The following is a 22,543-nucleotide window of genomic DNA, read 5'->3' as shown; positions in this document are numbered from 1 at the left end:
ATTTTATATATATATATATATATATATATATATATATATATACACAATGTTAGGTAATTTATTCTAATGTTTTTTTTTTTTGTTTTTTTTTTTTATTTTGTAGAGCATGTTCCACTGATGAAAAAATACTTTTTGAATGCTATTTTGATTTTTTACTTTCTGGGGTGGCTTAATTTTTTATTATTAAATTTCAAATGAGGTTGTATTTTACTCCCACTCGGACAAAATAATGTGTAATAAGTATTATCTTACATTTACTTTTTGTCCAATTTCTCTCATATTCCTTCCACCAACATGGAGGAGGTTAAATCATGGAATTAAGAAATAGTTATGTAGCTTCCTACAGATTTAGGGCTTTTATGATCTATGAATTCACTGCAATTATAATAATGTTGTTGAGTTATGCATCTATGTGGTTTCTTTAGGGAAAGGTAAATAGCTTTATTGAGTTGGCAATGGAATCTCAAAACTACTAAAAATTTTTGTCCTAGGTGGAAAGTTTCTATTCTATGCTATTTTTTTCTTACTTTGGCCTGGTAAGAGTCATGCTGTCTTGATATACAGTTTCTGTTATGCAAAATAAACTTCTATTGAAGTTATTGATGACTTATTTCCCTGTTTAAGAAAACCTACATATTAAAATGCACATTGAGTAAGGGAGGCAAAGTACGTAATATCCTGAACCAAAGATCTTAGGCAAATGCTGATCAAAACAAATTTTGTAAATTATGACCTTTTGTGTTGTTCAATCACATTTTCACAGAAAATTGTTTTTAATTTAAAGTAACAAATATATGTAATAAATCCTCAGGAAAATAGAAACAAACTCTTTAATCCTCTATTAATATTACTCAATTGAAATTGTATAAAGCAACATCTTATAGCTGCAAAGAAAAAAGGAGATCCTATTAATCGTAAGACAAAAGAAAAATGGAAAATAAGTATAGTATTGAGATATTAATATAATTTTTAAAAAACTTTTTACCCCTTAGTCAAAATATTAACAAAAATTACATAAAGAGAATCCATGGAGGCACCAATGTATAGCATGAAAAAGGAATGTTTTTAGTCTTTCCCAATAATGTCCCTAAACCTATCATAAAAAATAATAGATCACATAAAAGCAGATACTTGTTCTGCATAAGCAACCTTGTTACAATCCTTATTGCTGCCCTACCAGTGAGAAAGAAGCCTTCAAACCCCCTATATAAAAGGTATGGAGCCTCCATTGAATGGAGTAAGATCCCGGAGGTGGCAATACTGTTCTTTCCAAGGAGTGCCAACTTAATATTCTGAGCAGAGTACTGTGGTGGAGGGAACTTTACTGTTATATCATTTCAAGGTAGCTGTGATATAATAATTTAAGATCTGGACTAAGAAACAAAAAATGTTTTAAACAATTTAGTAATTCACTAACTGCTAAGGTTATGTGACAAAGTGGTATGTCATGGATATTAATGACAGGTCTAGGCATGATATCTTTTTTTCCCCGCATGCTAGATTCTAAAATGAAATGAAATTTTTAAATTTTTGGAGCTTCAATTTTTTATATCTGCTTTAGTCCACTATGACTATCATAAAATGCCACAGATTAAGTAGTTTAAACAACAGAAATTTATTTTCTCACAGTTCTGAAGGCTTAAAGTTCATGATCAAGGTGCCAGTTTGTTCGGTTCCATGTGAGAACCCTCTGGATTGCGGATGGCAGCCTTCTTGCTGTGTCCTCATGTGGTCTTTCCTCTGTGATACATGGAAAACAACACTGGACCCTGTTCTTCTTATAAGAAGAGCAATTCTATCAGAATAGGGCCCCATCCTTTAGACCTCATTTAACCTTAGTTACAGTCTTATAGTTCTATCTCAAAATACATTAAAATTGAGGATTAGGACCTCAAACCATGAATTTGGGAGAACACTATTCAGTCCTAACAATATCTTAAAAGAAATAAAAGAAAGTAAACACACGTTCACAATTGCCATTGCTTACTCTCTGCTTTATCCTGGACAAACATTAATCAGGCTTCTCTCTTGCATTGGACTCTGTTTACCCCTAAGCCTGAGCAAGCACAACAAAAGTGGAAAGCCTCCCTTATCAGATCCTCTTGGAAATCAGCTGACCACAGGGAGACCTTTTTCTTATCAGACCCCAGTGGTTATTTCCAGTTTTCATGCCAAAGATTTTGCTTATCTCTGCTGGTCCCTGCCTCACCCTATACAGTAGTCCACCCTTATCCTTAGTATCAATTTCCACAGTTTCAGTTACCCATGGTCAACCATGGTCTGAAAATATTAAATGGAAAAATCAAGAAATAAGTAATTTGAACTGTACACTGTTCTAAATAGCATGATGAAATCTCACACTGTACCACTCCATCCCACCTGGACATGAATCACCCCTCTGTCCAGCATATCCCTCCCATTAGTTATTTAGTAGCCATCTTGGTTATCAGATCAATTGTCCCAGTATTGTAGTGCTTGTGTTCAAGTGCTTATTTTACTTAATTATGGCCCCAAAGTGCAAGACTAGAGCTGGCAATTTGTATATGCCGAAGAGAAGCTGTAAAATGCTTCTTTTAAATGCAAAAGTAAAGTTCTCAGCTTTATAAGGAAGGGAAAAATTTTATGCTGAGGTTGCTAAGATCTATGGAAAGAACGAATCTTCTATCCATGAAATTGTGAGGAAGGAAAAAGAAATCTGTGCTACGTTTGCTGTTGTACCTCAAATTGGAACAGTTGGGACCACAGTGTGTGATAGTGCTTGGTTAAGATGGAAAAGGCATTAAATTTGTACAATAAGATATTTTAAGAGAGAGTGAGAGAGAACACAATCACATAACTTTTATTACAGCATGTAGTTATAATCGTCCAATATAATTATTGGTAATTGTTAATCTCCTACTGTTCCTAATTTATAAATTAAACTTTATCATAGTTATAACATGGTAAATATAGGGTTCAGTACTATCCATGGTTTCAGGCATCCACTGGGGGGGTTGGAATGTATCCCGCATGGATAAATGGGGACTACTATAAAAAAAAACTTTGTTCTATATGAATTTGAGATGCTCCCAGATTTCTGTGGTTGGAGCAGCCTCCCTATTGCCATATTTTGTTTTTCTAATTAAAGTCTTTAAGACTGGATTTGTTTTAATTTGACAAAATTCAAAATGTCTATCTCACTGAATTATTTTGAGAGTTTCCAAACCATTTAGTGTAGTATTTACTAATAGACACTAACTAATAATAAATATAATGTTTAATACAAATAGAGCCTACTTTACCATAGATGAACAATTGTGTGTTCTTGGCAATTTGGCTTACTTATTAAAGTCCACATACTTTGTCAATTAAATAATAATTTGAAGTAGTTGTTTAAAGGTTGCTACATATCTAATATTCTGTCAAATAACAAGCAGACTTTGGAATTCTGTATCTTATGAGGTCACATTCCAAAGACTTCATGGAAAATTATCATACTTAAATTTGTAGTTTCATTCCAGTGTACTGAGTCAAATAACATCAAAATTTCCTAGAGCAACAAATACACTTATTGAATTTAAATGTATGATTTTACTAGTTTGACTTCTAAGGCTTGTCAAACAATCTTTATATGCACAATGTTGAATATAAAATAAAAGAATAATATGTTCCCAATGTATCACTATGCTGTTTTGTTTTTGTTCTGTTTTTCACAATCAAAGTTCCTGCTTTATCTCAGGAGAACTTCCTATACGGTAGTAGGAGGCAGGAGGTAGTGAACTCATATTTATGAAATGCTCACTATTGACGTGCTCTCTGTCTGATGCTTTAATTATGACACATCATTTACCTTGGCAAAACCCCTTTGGGGTAGGTGTTATTATCTTCATTTACACATTTAGAAATTAAGGATTAGAGAAGTCAAGTTCCTTGCTCAGGGTCATGCAGCTGTTAAAAGGAAGAGTCAGGATTTAATCAGAGCTCTATTTATGTACCCAATAAAGTGCTATCTTCTTATTATAACGTCCTGTGTTCCTATGAAGGAATAATTCATATTATCCCAACAGGCACAAATGAATGGGCTTGTACTTTAGGAAATGAAGATGTGATACAGGAAAAAATGGCAGAGTAGGAAAACCCTGAGCTCACCTCCTCCCACAGGCAAACCAAAATTACAACTACTTACAGAACAACTATACATGAAAACAACTTGAAGATTAGCAGGAAAGATTTCCCACAATTAAAGATATAAAGAAGAAACAACAACAAAAGCGGTTGGGGGGCAGAGATGTGATATAGTCAAGACTCTCACTTCTGAGTAGGTGACTCACAAATGGGAAGAGAATCACAATTGCAGAGATTCTTTCCAAGGAGCAAGGGGTTTGAGCTCCACATTGGGCTCCCCAGCCTGGGATTCCTGCACTGTGAAAATGAGCTCCAATAACATCTGTCTTCAAAGGCCAGCACGACTTGCATATGGGAGAGCACGATGGTTGGTAGGAAACAGAGACTCCACTACTAAAGGGTGCATGCCCCATGACCCAGAACAGTGGGAATAATATAAAAGGAGGCTGGTTCAGACTCATTTGCTGAATCTTGAGGAGCCTCCCAGAGAGAAGGAGACAACTGCGACTCCCCCTGGGGACATAGACACTGGCAGCAGCCATTTTGGGGAGCTCATTCTACCATCGAGACACTGACCTTGGCAAATGTCATTTTGGAATCCTCCCTCTGGTCTACTAGTGCTCAGGGTTTATTCACTCAGCAGTGGGCTGACACCAGCCCCAGCACCCTCAGGATTCACAGCCAGCTGCTCTGAGACATGGCCCTATAAAACAGTGGACTGGCAGCAACCACATGAGACAGAGCCTGGTTGTGAACCAGGCCAGGGGCCGGCTCCATCTACCAAGATACCAACAGTAGTCAGCCTGCCACAGCAGAAAAAAACTATGGCACCCACATTTGGGGCATCCCTAGAGCATATAGCTCTGGTGACGAGAGGAGAGTACACAGCTAGGTCCTATAAGATGTCTCCTATATAAGGTCACTTCTCCAAGATTGGGAAATGCAACTAACTTATCTAATACATAGAAATAGAAAAAGAGAATCAGGCAAAAGGGGGTTACAGAGGAATATGTTCCAAATGAAGGATTAAGACAAAAACTCAAAAAAGAACCAAAGTAAGTAGAGAGAAGCAGTCTACCTGATAAAGAGTTCAAGATAAAGATCATAAAGATGATCAACAAACTCAGAAAAAGAATAGATGAAAACAGAATTTAACAAAATTTAGAAAATGTAAAGAAGAAGGAAACAGAGCTGAATAATACAATAATTGAAATAAAAAATACACTAGCAGGAATCAACAGTAACTTAGATGATGCAGAGAAACAAATCAACAAATTGGAAGACAGAATAGTATAAATTACCTAAGCTGAACAGAAAAAAGAAAAAATAATTTTAAAAAATGAGGATAGTTTAAGAGACCCTTGGGAAATCAAGTGTACTAACATTCACATTATGGGGGTCTCAGAAGGAGAAGAGAGAGAGAAAGGGGCAGATAAATTATTTGAAGAAATAATAGCTGAAAACTTCCAAAAACTGGAAAAGGAAACACATTGAGGTCAAGGAAGCATAGAGAGTCACAAACAAGATCAACCTAAAGATGTCTACACCAATATATATTATAATTTAAATGGCAAACATTAAAAATAAAGAGAGAATATTAAAAGCAACAAGAGAAAAACAACTAGTTACATAAAAGGGAACACCCATTAGACTAATATATGATTATTCAGTGAAACTTTGCTGACCAGAGGGAGTGGCACAAGTCAAAGTGATAAAAGGAAAGGGTCTGCAACAAAGCATACTCTATCCAACATGGCAATAATTCAGATTTGAAGGAAAGATTAAAATTTTACATAGAAGCAAAAGCTAAAGGAGTTCAGCATCACTAAACAGGCTTTAAAAGAAATGTTAAAAGGACTTCTCTCATTGGGAAAGAAAAGAACACAACTAGAAATATGAAAATTATGAAAGAAAAAAGTCTCATTAGTAAAGCAAACATGTAATAAAGGTAATATATCAACCATTTATAAAGCTAGCATGAAGGTTAAAACACAAATATTGTAAAATCATGTATATGCACAATAAGTAGCTAAGGGATACACAAAACAGAACAATGTAAAATATAATGACATAAATATTAAATATGAGTGGGGAGTAAAAATTCAAGGTTGTGAGAATGCATTAGAACTTGAGATCACCATTATATATATATATATATATATATATATATATATATATATATATATATATATATATATAATATATATATATATATGGAACAAAAAAGAACTATAAAAACAACTGAAAACAATTAACAAAATGGAAACAAATATACCAATAAAGAATTACTTTAACTGTAAATGAACTAAATGTTCCAATCAAAAGACACAGCGTGGCTAAATGACTAAAAAACAAGACCCATCTATAAGCAGACTACAGGAGACTCACTTCAGATCTAAAGACACACACAGACTGAAAGTGAGGGCAGGGAAAAATGTATTCCATGTAAGTGGAACAAAAAGAAAGTTTGGGTAGCAATACTTACATCAGACAAAATATACTATGAAACAAAGATTGTAACAAGAGACAAAGAAGGACATTATATAATGACAAAGGGAAAACTCAAAGAAGAAAATAAAACAATTGGAAATAAATATGCACCCTACAATGAGGCAAATAAATACATAAAGCAAACATTAAGAAACATAAAGGGAGAAACTGACAGTAACACAATAATAGTAGGGGAATTTAACAGCTCTCTGTCATCAATGGTCAGATCATCTAGACAGAAAATTAATAGAAAACAAAGACCTCACATGACACATTAGACTATATGGATTTATTGGTTATATATAGAACATTTTATCCAAAAGCAGCAGAATATGTATTATTTTCAATTGCACATGAAACATTCTCCAGGATAGATCACATTCTAGGCCATACAATAAGTCTCAAATTTAAGAATATTGAAATCTTATCAAGCATCTTTTCCAATCACAACACTATGAGACTATAAATCAACTATAAGAAAATAACAACAAAAAACACAAACATGTGGAGAGTAAACAAAATGCTACTAAACAACCAATAATTTACAGAATAAAGTAGAGAGGAAGTTTAAAAAAAATACCTGGAAATACATAAAAGTGAAAATACAATGATACAAAATCTATGGGAAACAGCAAAAGCAGCTCTAAGAGGGAAGTTTTTAGCAATACAAGCTTCCTTCAGGAAATAAGAAAAATCTCAGATAAACAATCTAATCTTATACCAAAGCAACTAGAAAAAAAGAACAAGCAAAACCCAAAGTTAGTAGAAGGAAAGAAATTATTAAGACCAGAGCAGAAATAAATTGATACCAAAAAACAATAGAAAAGATCAATGAAACTAAGAGGTGGTTACTTGAAAAGATAAACAAAATTGAAAAAAAACTTTAGTGAGAGTCATCACGGAAAAGAGAGATAGCCCAAATAAATAAAATCAGAATTGAAGGAAAAGTTACAATGTACACCACAGAAATACAAAACACCATAAGAAATTACTTAAAACAATTATACAGCACTAAAATGAACAACCTAGAAAAAAAATGAACAAATTCCTAGAAACATACAATTTCCCAAAACTGAACCAGAAGGAATAGAGAATATGAACACTCCAATACTAGTAATAAAATTGAATTAGGAATTAGTATTAAAAAACACTCCCAACAAACAAAAGTCCAGGACCAGATGGCTTCATAGGTGAATACTACCAAACATTTAAAGAAGGGATAACACACTTTCTTCTCAAACTATTCCAAATAACTGCAGAGAAAGGAATGCTTCAAAAGTCATTCTATAAGGCCAGCGTCATCCTCATAACAAAATCAGATGAAGATAAAATTAAAAAAAAAAGAAAATTACAGGCCAATATCACTGATGAACAAAGATGAAAAAATCCTCAACAAAATATGAGCAAACCAAATTCAACAATACATTGAAAAGATCATACACCGTGATCAATTGGAATTTATCCCAGGGATGCAAGGATGGATGTTTCAATATCTGCAAATCAATCACTGTGATGCACCACATTATCTAATTGAATAATAAATATTGTATGACTATCTCAATAGATTCAGAAAAGATTTTGACAAAATTCAACATCCATTCTTGATAAAAACAATCAAAAAAGTTGGTATAGAAGAAACATATCTCAGCATAATAAAGGCCATATATGACAAATCTACACCACATCATACTTAATGATGAAAAGCTGAAAGCATTTCCTCTAAGATCAGGAACACAATAAGGATGCCCGCTCTCATCACTTTTATTTAACAGAATATAGAAATCTGAGTCACAGAAATCAGACAAGACAAAAAGAGATAAAAGGAACCTAAACTGGAGAGGAAAATGTAAAACTGTCTCTGTTTGTAGATTACATGATACTATATAGAGAAAAATTTAAGAACACCACCAAAAACTATTTGAACTAATAAATGAATTCAATAAAGTTGCTGGATACAAAATTAATATACAAAAATCTGTTGCATTTCTGTATACAAACAACAAACTATCATAAAGAGAATTTGAGAAAGCAATCCAATGTACAATTGTACTTTAAAGAATAAAATACCTAAAAATAAATACAACCAAAGAGGTAAGATAGTTGTGCTAAGAAAACTATAAGACATTGATGAAAGAAACTGAAGACCACACTAACAAATGGAAAGATATACTGTGTTCATGGATTGAAAGGACTGATATTGTTGAAATGACCATACTACACAAGGCAATATACAGATTCAATACAATCCCTTTCAAAATACCAATGGAATTTTTCACAGAACTATAATAAATAATCCTTAAATTTGTATGGAAACACATAAAACCCTGAATAGCCAAAACAATCTTGAGAAGAAGAACAAGCTGAAGATATCACACTCTGGGTTTGCAAACTATAGTACAAAGCTATAGTAATCAAAACAGTTAGGCACTGAAACAAAAATGGACACATAGCTCAATGGAACAGTACAGAGAACCCAGAAATAAACCCACACTTACATGGTCCATTAATCTACCACAAAGGAGGCAAGAATATACAATGGAGAAAACACAGCTTTTAATAAATGGTGTTGGGAATACTGGAGAGCTACATGCAAAAGAACCAATGTGGACTACTTTCTCACACCATATACAAAAATAAACTCAAAATGGATTAAACACTTAAATGTAATATCTAAGACTATGAAAATTCTAGAAGAAAACATAGCCAGCACACTTTTATTTCAGTTTTTTTTTTTTTGGCAGATTATACTCCATTATAAGTTACTACAAGATATTGTGTATAATATGCCATGCTATACAGTAAACCCTTGTTGCTTACTTATTCTATATATAATGGTTTATATCTGTTAAACCCATAGTCCTAATTTGTCCCTGCCCATAAGTTTGTTTTCTACATCTGTGACTCTGTTTCTGTTTTGTATGTAGATTCATTAGTACTGTTATTTTAGATTCTACATATAAATTATATCATTTAGTGTTTGTCTTACTCTATCTGATTTATTTCACTAAGCATGATATTTTCTAGGTCCATCCATGTTGCTGCGAATGGCAATATTTCATTCTTCTTTATGGTTGAGTAATATATATATATATATATATATATATATATATATCACATCTTTTTAAGCCAGTCATCTGTTGATGGGCAGTTGGGTTGCTTCTATGTCTTGGCTATTGTAAAAAGTGCTGCTATGAACATTGGGGTGAATGTATCTTTTTGAATTAAAGTTTTTGTTTTTTCTGGATATGTACCCAGGAGTGGGATTGCTGAATCATTTAGTAGCTCTATTTTTAGTTTTTTAAGGAACCGTCATATTGTTTTCCATAGTGGCTGCACCAATTTACATTCTCCCCAACAGCATATGTGGGTTCTCTTTTCTCCACACTTCTCCAGCATTTATTATTTGTAGACTTTTTGATGATGGCCATTCTGACCAGTGTGAGGTGATACCTCACTGTGGTTTTGATTTACATTTCTCTAGTAATTAGTGATGTTGATCATTTTTTCATGTGCCTCTTGGCTATCTGTATGTCTTCTTTGGAGAAATGTCTATTTAGGTCTTCTGGCTATTTTTTAATTTGGTTGTTTGTTTTTTCAACATTGAGTTGTATGAGTTGTTTATAAATTTTGGATATTAACCCCTTGTCAGTTACATTTTTTCCAAATATTTTCTCCCATTTTGTAAGTTTTCTTGATAATTCTTTTGTTGTGCAAAAGCTTTTAAGTTTGATTAGATCACATTTGTTTACTTTTGCTTTTATTTCTTTTGCCTTGGGAGACTTACCTAAGAAAATATTGCTATGATTTGTCAAAGAATCTTTTGCCTATGTTCTCTTCTAAGAGTTTTATGGTGTCAGGTCTTACATTTAGGTCTTGAAACCATTTTGCATTTATTTTTGTACATGGTGTGAGGTGATATTCTAATTTCATTGACTTATATGTAGCTGTCTAGCTTTCCCAACACCACTTATTGAGGAGACTTTCTTTTCTCCATTGTCTATTCTTTCCTCTTTGGTATTGATTAATTGACCATAGGTGCATGGGTTTATTTCTGGGATCTCCATTCTCTTCCATTGATCTATATGTCTGTATTTGTGCTAATACCATGCATGCTGTTTTGTTTACAGAAACTTTGGCTTGTATGCTTTTTTACATTGGTCTTAGCAATATTTTTTTTTTTTTTGTATATGTCTCCTCAGGCAAGGGAAACAAAGCAAAAATAAACAAATGGGACTACATCAAACTAAAAATCTTTTGCACAGCCAGAGAAACTATCAACCAAAAGGAAAAGCAGCCTACTGAATGGAAGAAGATATTTGAAAACAGTATATCCAATAAGGGGTTAATATCTAAAATATACAAAGAACTCATACAACTCAACATCAAAAAGATCAAAAAACTCAATTAAAAAATGGGCAAAGGACCAGAATAGACATTTCTCCAATTAAGACATACAAATAATCAACAGACACATGTAGAAACGCTCATCATCACTAATCATCAGGGAAATGCAAATCAAAATGAAATACTACCACCTCACACCTGTCAGAATGCTTATCATCAAAAAGATAAGCAATAACAAGTGTTGACTGGAATGTGAAGAAAAGGAAACCATCATGCACTGTTTGTGGGACTGTCAAGTGGTACAGCCACTATGAAAAACATCATGCAGTTTCCTAAAAGAATTAAAAATTGAACTGCCATATGATCCAGCAGTTTCACTTCTGGTTGTTTACCCCAAGAAAACCAAAAACACTCATTTGAAAATGGTCAATAATATTTTAACATCTTTGTATGTGGTCAGATTGTTTCTAGACTTATTGTGGTGATCATTTCATAATGTATGCAAATGTCAAATCATTATGTAAAACATCAAAAATTAACATAATATTGTATATCAACTGCTTTTCAACAATTTTTTTTTATTTTTTAAAAAAACGTGAATTAGAAAAAAAGAGATTTTAGAAAATAAAGAACTTCTGCTTTTGCATTGTGTTATCATGATCATGTGAAAGGTACTTTACGTACCTTAAAACAATTGATAATGTATTTTTATTTGTAAAGGAAAGTTAAGAAACTGAGAGACCCTACTTCAAAATATTCATGATGTAGGTTCTATGATTAATCTCATACAGAGACTACTCAGTTAATTTTTAAAGCTAAAATGTGTGAAATTGAAATTAATATGTTAATATGTTCAAAACTATTTTAGATAATTAGGACAAAACTTTTATGTTCTTATGTTGACCACTGAAACTTTATATTAAAAAATAAAACACATTCAAACTTGATCTAAATAAAATAAAATAAAATTTAACGTTTTACATGAGAGAAATAATACTTAGAACATTTAAATATAAACCTGATATTTTATACAGTGATTCATTTAATGTTGTTAAATAGAAACAGAGTTTTGTCCTTTTGTGAATGAATTGACTAATTCATTAATTTTTTGAAGTATAGTCCTCCACAATGATATACTGTCCTAGACACATAGGTTAAATTACACGTAAATTTTTAAAATTTTGCAAAATCTCTCTTCTGATAATATGATTGAATCCAAGTGGAGTTTTTGTCCATATATAGTTAGGCTGTGGACTTGTCACTCACATTCATTGTTAAGAAAAACAAAAAACAAAAACAAAAGGAAGAACAACTGATGATTTTATTTTCTTCAAAAGAGACAATATCAAAATATGATTTATTTTATTCCTGAAAAATAAAAAATTAAGAATCTTAACTTTAAAATTTAGATTATGAAATATTCTCTAGAAATAGCTTAAACTGGAGAGATCTACCTTTTGGTAGTATGTGTCTACTTTTGTCTGAGAAGAATAAATGGCAACATAGATGTTCTTGTAGTATTGCTTATCTTTTAAAATTCAAGCATTTCTCATTGTCTGGTAAGCAATTTATCATAATAATCATGATTATAATTGCAATGATCTCGCTTCTAACTCAAACTGTTATTTTATAATTTTGTACTGAATTCATCTCTTAAACTGAGTAAAGTAAGAAAGATGTTGTGAATGTAGAATTCCTTCTCCTATATTTTTTGCCTTTTTCTTTGACCCTTCTTCCCACAATAATTCTCTCCTTTGCTTTCTCATTGCCCATTTTTAACACTTTTTTTCTTTAATTAATTAATTAATTTATTTATTTTTGGCTGTGTTGGGTCTTCGTTTCTGTGCGAGGGCTTTCTCCAGTTGCGGCAAGCGGGGGCCACTCTTCATCGCGGTGCGCGGGCCTCTCACTATCGCGGCCTCTCTAGTTGTGGAGCACAGGCTCCAGACGCGCAGGCTCAGTAGTTGTGGCTCACGGGCCTAGTTGCTCTGAGGCATGTGGGATCTTCCCAAACCAGGGCTCGAACCCATGTCCCCTGGATTGGCAGGCAGATTCTCAACCACTGCGCCACCAGGGAAGCCCACTGCCCATTTTTAAATGGGATAATATCAATAAGCTCTTTTGAGTCAGCCTGCAACTAAAGTATCCTCTGCAAATGACATCTCAAGCATCCCTGTTCCTTTTGTTTATCACATTTACGTGGATCCCTAGAGTCTCAGTTAAAGCTTATTCTTACTGGAGCACAGTAGGAATATTATCTTAAAGTCAAAGTGCATCAACTTTAACTGATTATAAAGTAAAAGATTTCAACTTTCCTTACTTGCACAACAACTTAGTAACCTAATGTCAATGATTATATGTCTAAATAACATTCACATGTAGCAAGCTACTTGTCAGCAGAAAGAAAAAACACATAAATATTTCAACACCTTGGAATAAGTCCAACTTATTTAGTTGTGCTTGTTTAAAATATTTCCCAAAATGTATCATTTCCAATTCTTCACCCAAGCCCAGCTGTGTCTATAATAGTTTAATGAAATGAAGAGCTACACATTGAATTTTATCTATGTCAAGGGAATCTAAGCATTTCAATTATCATAGGATGTTTCTCTCCATAATAATTAAATTTTATTCCTTGAAGGAAAACATTTGCCACTACCTCTCTTTCTGTTTGCAAAGAAACACAGTATGAGCATACAGGACACACTATGATTTTTAAGAAAATCAGGAAAGGGTTATATGTTCTTGATAACTAGATTTATATTGCAGGAACAAAAATTTTTAAATCTTCAAAAATAAGTTATAAAAACATGAAATAAATAAAGAATAAGGTGCCATATTAAGATACTGACATTCAAAGAAGAAAAGATTTTTTGTATATATATGTATATATACACATATACATATACATATATAAAGTACCTAGTATAGGGCCAGTTCCATGGTATATGATCAATAATATGTAGCTATTCTCTGAACTGATGATCCGTGGTTAATACTGATTTAAAACCATACAAATTAGTTCCACACTTTAAAAATGTATTTATAAAGAGAAATTTGTGTCTACTATGTAATATGCATAACTAGACAATAATTTGCAGTAATGGGTACTAATTAATATAACATAGTACGTAAACAAAGATAATATTTTTAAAAATTTTGAAAGAAAATTTAAGCATGACATTACTTTCTTTTTCCTGTATTAATACTTTCTGATTTATTTTTATTGAAATAAAAAACCAATTAATTGTTTCTTATGAAAATAGGGTAAACAAGTAAATAGTTTTAAAATACATAGTCAATATAAGTTCACAAATAACTGTTTCATAATAGACACATGCTCTTACTTTATATTACCTTTTTACATTTTTTAGAAACAGTTTTGGCCCAGGAAGGGTTGTAAAATAAATATTCAAATGGTGGGAGCAATTCAGTTCATAGCAGTGCTGTTCAAATAGTTTTTATTTAATTCAAATTAATTATTAGATCATAAATGTTTTTTTGAGTACTATACACTCAAAATGTTTAGCTTAATACTTCTTCATATTCAATGAAGAAAAAAATTATTTTTGCATTTCTTGCATATTGTTTGTAAAGCCATATTTTAAAAAATGTAACTACTATTTAGGAATAGAGAAAGTTTTAATGTGGTTGCTTCATATTTTAATAAATGAATAGGAACTCAGATGTTTGGTTTACTCTGATGTAAAAGCCACAAAATGGGTAAGTCAGGGCACCCAGAGCTAGTTATGTGTCCACAACAGTAAGTCATTTTACCTGTGACGCATTTGTGGGTTTGTTAAAATAAAGTTGGTAGAATGAGTTAATAAATATCAAACATGAGACACTGTGCTGGGAGCACAGAACACATTTTCTTTTAAAAAAATTTAAATATGGGACTCCTGCTAAGGAGGAGTCCAAAGTGTGTTAGATGCTGACCACTGAGAGGAAAAACATGAAAGCTGTACACTGTATTAATAAGGGACTTCTTGAAACATATTTGTTAACCTTTGTGTAATGCTCATGGCTACCATCTTCCAGGCTGGTGCATTTCCTGCACAAGAGTCCCTGGCTTGGTGAGTAGAAGATAGAGCAAACAACAGGTTCCACATGCCCTTCAGCCATGGACACCGTGCATAACGGTAGTGTTTAATTCATACATTCCAGGGCTAGAATGCTAACAGTCACATACTGACTCTACCTTTTATTGACTATTTAATTCTGGACAACTTAGCTAACCTCTCTAAACATCATTTTCCTTGCATATAAATAAAGATAATGAGAATAACTTCCAAATAGGGTTGTTGGCAACAACAACAACAAAAATAATAAAGATAAATGTCTAACACATAAAGAGTGCTGGATTAATGTTATTATTTTATCCTGTATAACAATGACAAATCTATGATGATGTTTTCAGGGGTTTATGAAATAAGACACAGTTATAATAATATGCAGTATATTCTATAGTGATAAGTAAAATTTATGTGAATCTTTTTCACTAATTGTGAGATGTGAAATGACATAGAATAAAAGTTCTGTGGTTTAAAGTTCAAAAAAAAAAAAGTGCTTGAGTCCCCTCTAAGTCTCACTACTACAGCAAGGGTTGGAGGACTTAATCTACTTTTCTAATAGGGAGTCAATAATCTCTCTGGATATTATGTCTAGCATCTAAGCAATAAAACCTCACTTACATGCATTGTATTACAAAGGTGGGGGACATATAAATCCACAAGCTAAATTAACATGTACTGGGTGAAAATCATAAAGAAGGAAGATTATAATATCTCAGGGACTTGAACTCAGTAACACTGGAGGTTGACCAATGGCATCAGGGTCAGAACCGCAGACTTCCTCTCAGTGGTCAAAGAAAGATAAAGGACTGAAAATATAACATTTTAACATATTATTTTTAAATTAATTTGAATTAAGAAAATAAGCTGCTACTAAATATATCTGGATTTGGTGGTGAGCTTGAGAAAACAATCAAGAAGTTAAAGCGTTTCAATGTTCAAGAGTTTTGCTTAATGAGTTTTTCACTGCGTGGGTGGAAAATAGGTTATACTCCAGATGGAACAAAGTTTCTAAGATGTGTTGCAATCATATTGACATTATTGACAAGAGAATGTTACAGTGATCTGTAAGGTAAATGTAAAATTATCAGGATTTTTGTGACTTCAAAAAGATAAATAATGGAAAATTCTAATTTTTAATGGTAAGCATGGAGCTTGATTACTGTGTTCTAATACAATTTAAGGACTATATTTGCTTGCATGTTAATAGTTATTCAAGTATTGATATAAGATAATTATTCTAAGATTGAGAAAAAGGCATATGACTCAATTATGACTTCTTCCCCAGAGAACCAATTTACATGGGTAAAGCAAAGTATTAAAACAGGAAAAATTGTACATTACATATTTTCTGGAATTCAGGGAATCAAAAACCCATTGAAAACTCATATTTTCCTCTAAAGAAATATTGGCTTCTTAATTATTATTTCTACTATGAACTCTAAGTTAATTTTTCCTACAGGTATAATAAAATCAATAGAAAAAAGGTTTAATTATTCAAATATTTATTCACGCACGTTTTAGCAATAGTTCTAAGGCTTAGTTATAATTTTCTCCTTGGTCCAAAGTAAAATTAATTGAATACAAGGCATTTTTTTCTCTTTTTCTTTGTAACTCGTTATGGTCCATATGGACCATAGCCATATGGTCTATGATTATAATTATTTCAATATTCACTTACAAATTTTTTTAAATAAAATGGGTAAGAACATAACAGAGTTAGCATTAAGTAAATTCATTTATTATTTCTATCTTTTGCTCCCTATGCTTTACCATTTGAGAGTACACCTCAAATCTCTCCACCTGACCCCTTCCATTCACTCATCACACAGTCACACGTTTAACAATATTTACTGATCATCAAGTAGATGTCAATCACAGCTTCAGAATGAGTATAAAACATCCCGTCCTTCAGCTTGGAATCATAAACATGCAAAATGAAAGTTGTTAACCTTAATATGTTAAACATATAAATAAAAGTTACTAATGTGAATGCTCTAGTAAAAAGACATGAGAAGATGACATATAACTTAAACTAAAGCAAATAAAGGATTGCTATAGATTATACATTATTTATTTAGTTATATTTGAAAGTGGTATGGTCATATTTTCCATTATTAGAGGAAAAATATTTGAAGAATTCCTAGGGCTCTTTAAAAAAGGCAATTTTGTATGGCTTGTGGAATAGGCAAGCATTTTAGCAAAATAAACTTTTATTGCCATAAACACAGCTATGGGCTAATTCTATCCTAAATCATGGCAACATACAATTACAAGGATTTTCACGGATTAAAAACCACATTACTACTGAATAGAACAATACCTGGCATATATAACAGATTGGTTTCAAAGCATTTAAAATTGCATTTTGCTTCATTATTTAATCTTCTGCTGTGTTGGTTGGCTTTGATAAAGTGAAAAATGGTCCTTCTGACAGCTAGACAGTCAGGGGGAATTGAGACATGTAACAGAAACCACAACTTTTCAAAATGGATTGCATTATAATTTATAAAACAAATGAACTGTTTCATACCAAACCATGATGCTCATCACAGACTAAGCTTAAATTCTTTCCAGTTCCTTAGACACATATATCCCAAGAAAATGTTACAGTGACTCCTCGTGGACTCATGTGCTCTAAAGACTAGATCGTCGACTGTTCTCAAAACTCTCTAGTTTATACATTCTTACAATCTCTGATAAGAGCATTTCATGACCAAGTTCTATCCTTCAAATATTATTAATACTCCTTCCCTAAAGCTATTTTTTGAGATACTCAGAGTGCCCCATATTGTGAGATCTTTTTGCTGTAGCATGCACTAAACCCAACTCTGTTGACTGTATGTTCTTGTTAGTCTCTGACTGATGGATATATATAGCTTATTTAATGGCAAATATTTTGGTTATTAGACTACATGTGATAATAATGAAATTTGATATCATAGAAATATACAGCAGGACATACTGTAGGCCCCACCTCATGTAATCTAAAAATAGAGGTTTGATTTGGATTAAAGGTAGGTGTAGACCCCAACAGCAAAATTTTGTAGATCATGTTTCTAGTGCTGAATATTAATATGTCTCACCATTGATATGCTTTTTTGGGTGTCTGGGAACTTTTCTTTTCCTTTCAAACTGTATTCCTTATCTTTTGTATCTTTCATATTAAAGATGTATGCTGGCAGCACAAAGTCTTTGGAAGACTTTCTCTACATTTTTAAATAAATCATTTGTTTTGAGATTCTTTTAGTTTTACAGAAAAGTTGAACGATGTAGAGATTTCCTGCAACCAGATTCCCCTAATGTTGCATATTATATAATCATAACCATCTTCCAAAACTAAGACATTATCATTAGCACATTACTGCCAACCAAGCTATATACTTTACCACGATTTCACCAGATCTCTACTTATCTTTTTACTGTTCCATAATCCAATCTAGGATACCATCTTGCACTTAACAATTTTTCAGTCTTTACTTGTTTCTTATGACCTTGACAGTTTTTAAGAATACTGGTCAGGTATTTTGTAAAATGTTTCTGAATTGGGTTTATCTGATGCTTTTCTCATGAAACCTCAAGATGTCAATATGACTCATTACTGATGATGCTAACCTCGATCACTTGATTAAGGTAGTGTTTGCCAGCTTTCTTCACTTTACTATTTTTCTTTTTCTATACCCTATCATTTGGAAGTAAGTCATTAAATTCAACCTATACGCAAGAGGAGGAGAATTAAGTTCCACACCTTGAAAGAACAAAGTAATTGTTTATAATATTTATAATTTTTCTCTAAGAAAGATTTTTCCCTTTTATCCATTTATTTATTCAATCAGTATCATGCTGGATTCATGCATATTTATTACATCTTTTGAGTTATAATTCAATACTACATTATTTAAATTGTTGTTCAAATATTTCCAGCCCTCGGCATTGAGAGTTCTTTCAGGTAATCTCTGTGTGCCCAGTTTCTTCCTCTTCCTCCCTTTGGCTCTGTACTTCCTTAAGTTTTGCACTGCAAGATGTTCCAGACTCTCTTGTATTTTCCTTACTCTGGCCCTAGAATCAACTATTTCTTCAAGAAACCTTGGATCCTTTTATTGGAGAATGATATTTAGGAAACTAAGTCTGAACACCAGGTTCCTATATTTTGATAGCTCACCACAGTGTAAATTCTGCTCTTCAAACATATAATAAAAGTAATAACAAAATTACATTTCAAAGCCTATCTCACCTCTAGAATACCATCACATGGAAGTTAATTACATGAAGAACATTCAGGAGACATAAAATCAATTTTGTTGCTGAGGGTGATAGCAGGGCTATATGGGTCTGGTGGTAACAATGGTAGTTGACTATGCATTGTTTCTGGGAGTTGTTCCTGGAAGGATATGGCTTCTACAGCTCTTAAATGACTTTGTAAACTGCCTGTTAGTCAACCTGTGTTAAAATTAAATACAAAATGGAGACTGGACTGGAGAATGTCTTGAACAGACAAAACCATGTAAGTCATGTAAGCAGAACTAAGTCTGACCTAATTCATGAACATAACCAAAACTTAACAGGTAATTTCTTGTAAATGCCTCTGAAAATCATAAAGAAAACTTTAAGTCATCTTTCTAAAAATGGTACTCACTGCAGAATTTTTTAAAGATCACCAATTCAATTGCCACTGTAAAAATTGATCATTGTAAAAGTTAATAATTTCCTCATTTTCACTTTATAAGTTATCTTATAAGTTCATGCCCCTAAGCTTCATATCAGACTTTGAATTGGGAAGCTCCCAGTTCTCGAACTATTTTTATATGCAAAATACTAATTATTGACTTGGTAGGTTTAATTTTACTATTTCTACACTTTGAAACCTGCAATAATCTTTTCATCCTTAAAATAGCTGCAGTGTTCTATTGTCTGACACTAAGGGTGCTAATTGCTAACCCATGCACTCACCATGGGAGAGAAAGTACCAAATACAGGAGAGATACCACATCCTAGAGTGACAGCCAATCAATCTGTGAGATCATGCCTATAAGACAAGCAAATCAAATCTAGAATAAGTATTCAGTGTGCTCATACAGCCATAATAAAAAAGACCTATCAATTTTATCCTTCATTGTGGATTTAAGCCATCAATGTAAGTTTATCATGAAACAACAATTTTGTGGGAGTATACGTATCAGATAGTACATTTGTATGCATGAAACTTATTACTATCTTCAAGCCTTGTACAAGGCTTATCCTTTTAATAACTTTTGATCCAGTGTTATAGGACTTACCTGACATTATGACAATGTTGATTAGATTAATTAGCATTACTTTGTGATGGGACCCATAAGTAATATGGTCACATGATTTCCAAATGATTATTTAATGTCTAAATAAAATTTAAATTATTTATTATTAATGTAATTATTATTAATTCAGATTATTATCTAAGTCTAATATTTTTAGATATTTAGTGTCTACTAAAATCCCAAAGCAATTCCAGAGATATTTTCAATAGCAGAAGATATTCTTGCTGAATTATACATGATCTTGGTAAAAAGTCATTGGTTTCTCTTTTATAATTCTCCTATTTGATATTTTCTAACTCTATAATATGCCACTGTTTTCACTTTGTAGGATCTACCAGATCATAAGGCCACAATTTCATATACTTTCACTCAGAAATATGGAATGGTACAAATCTTTTTCTTATATTGGACTATATTTAAAAGCTGGATATTTGAATTATTAAGAAAATGGTTTCCATAAGGAAATATCTTATAGCCTGCTTCCAAAGTCCTCAACATTGACTCTCTTCCTTAGAAGTAGGGAGGATTAATAAGCAGCAATGTGTATAACATATATACCCTATGTCACGTTGTCACTGTTCAACTAATAACTTTACTGAAATAACAGAATTTTTTAAATAAGATGTCTTTCTTATCTTCTAACACACAGGTAGTTAAAAAATTATCAGTTGCTTGCTCCTTATTGCTCTCTAGGTCCTATGAGCATGATAGCATCAGGGTGGTGGACCAGGAGGATGTTCTTTGAGATGGTGAGGAGTTTTGGACTCTGAACCACATTGTGGCATAAAGTATACAAATTGATGTATTATTGAGGCAATAGAGTAAAATCTGCTTTTCCTTTTCTGCAAGAAAAGTAAATGGGTTCTAATAGCTTTGTGGGGTTTTTTCCCCCATATGTAATGTGTTATCCTCATCAATAATAACACTCCAAATATCAGATGCTATATTAATTTAAGCAAATATAATTTTCTATTTTTTGCTGCAACAAATTACAAAAAAATATATATATGACTTAAAACAACATAAATTTATAATACTCCAGTTCCATTGGTCAACCTACAAAGTGAGTCTCATGGGCAAAAATCAATGTGTCAGCATGGTTATGTTTCTTTCTGAAGGTCTGAGAGGAGAATCCACTTTCTTGCCTTTTTCACCTTCTAGAGACCACTTACATTCTTCAGCTCAGGGTTTTCTTCCCCAGCAACATAATGTCTCTCTGACCTTGCTTCCATTTTTTCAGCTCTTTTCTTACCAAAGTTGGGAAAATTCTCCACTTTTAAGGATTCAGGTGGTCAGATTGGGCCGACCTGGATAATCCAGGAAACCTCCATAATGTTATAGGGAAAATCCAAACCAGGTTGTTAAACTTAATTATATCTGCAAAGTTCTGCCAGCCTTGTAATATAATATACTCATAGATTCTGGAAATTCACAGGGAATATCTTAAAGGAGCATTATTTTGTCTACCACACCAGATAATTAGTTATATTTGTAATAAAAGTCATATTTTAGTCACCATCTTATTGTCTAGGAATATACAAATTTGTTACTACCCAATCTGGAGAACTGGATAGGAATAATGAAGATTGTTTTTACACCTGTGACTTTCAAACTTTCGATGATTGAAATAATCTTTAGTATTTCCTCAAGAATGATGATGACAATGATGACAATAATGATAATGATGACTTGGCTGGGTGTCCATTGACTTCCAGTTGTTTCTTCACACTATAATGTCACTTATGGGCTAAGGAGCCAATGTTGGAATATCTATTTGTGTGATATTATCAGGAACTGGAAAAGTGATCAAAGATTAGTGTCAAAAGATAAAAGGGTCCTCCTCCCACAAATTCGAACTCTAATTGGCACCTCACAATAATATTTCAGGTCCCTAGTAATTACAGTTACCTTGGAATTAAGCTAATTCTCTCAAAATATTTATATATTTTTAGCATATTGTGGGAAATGTGAGAAATAATAATAGGCACATATCATTTCATAGATATGGCTTCCCTGAAAAGGATCCTGTGTCCCTTATAATCAAAGTAGACAGTAGGTGGACTATAGGACTGATAAATGAAGTCAATTATGTGACTTTTATAGAGGTTTTGACTTTTTTTGACTGTGAATTAAATGAAAAAAGAGACTTTGTCAATTCTGAATTGTTTTGGTTTTACAAGTCAATTAGTTTAGTTGTTTCCATTTTAATTCCTAGGAATCTGTTGACTATCAGAGAAT

Source organism: Eubalaena glacialis, chromosome 16 (genome assembly GCF_028564815.1).
Source record: "Eubalaena glacialis isolate mEubGla1 chromosome 16, mEubGla1.1.hap2.+ XY, whole genome shotgun sequence".
In the NCBI taxonomy this organism is placed as follows: domain Eukaryota; kingdom Metazoa; phylum Chordata; class Mammalia; order Artiodactyla; family Balaenidae; genus Eubalaena; species Eubalaena glacialis.
Note: the sequence above shows the minus strand (reverse complement) of the source record.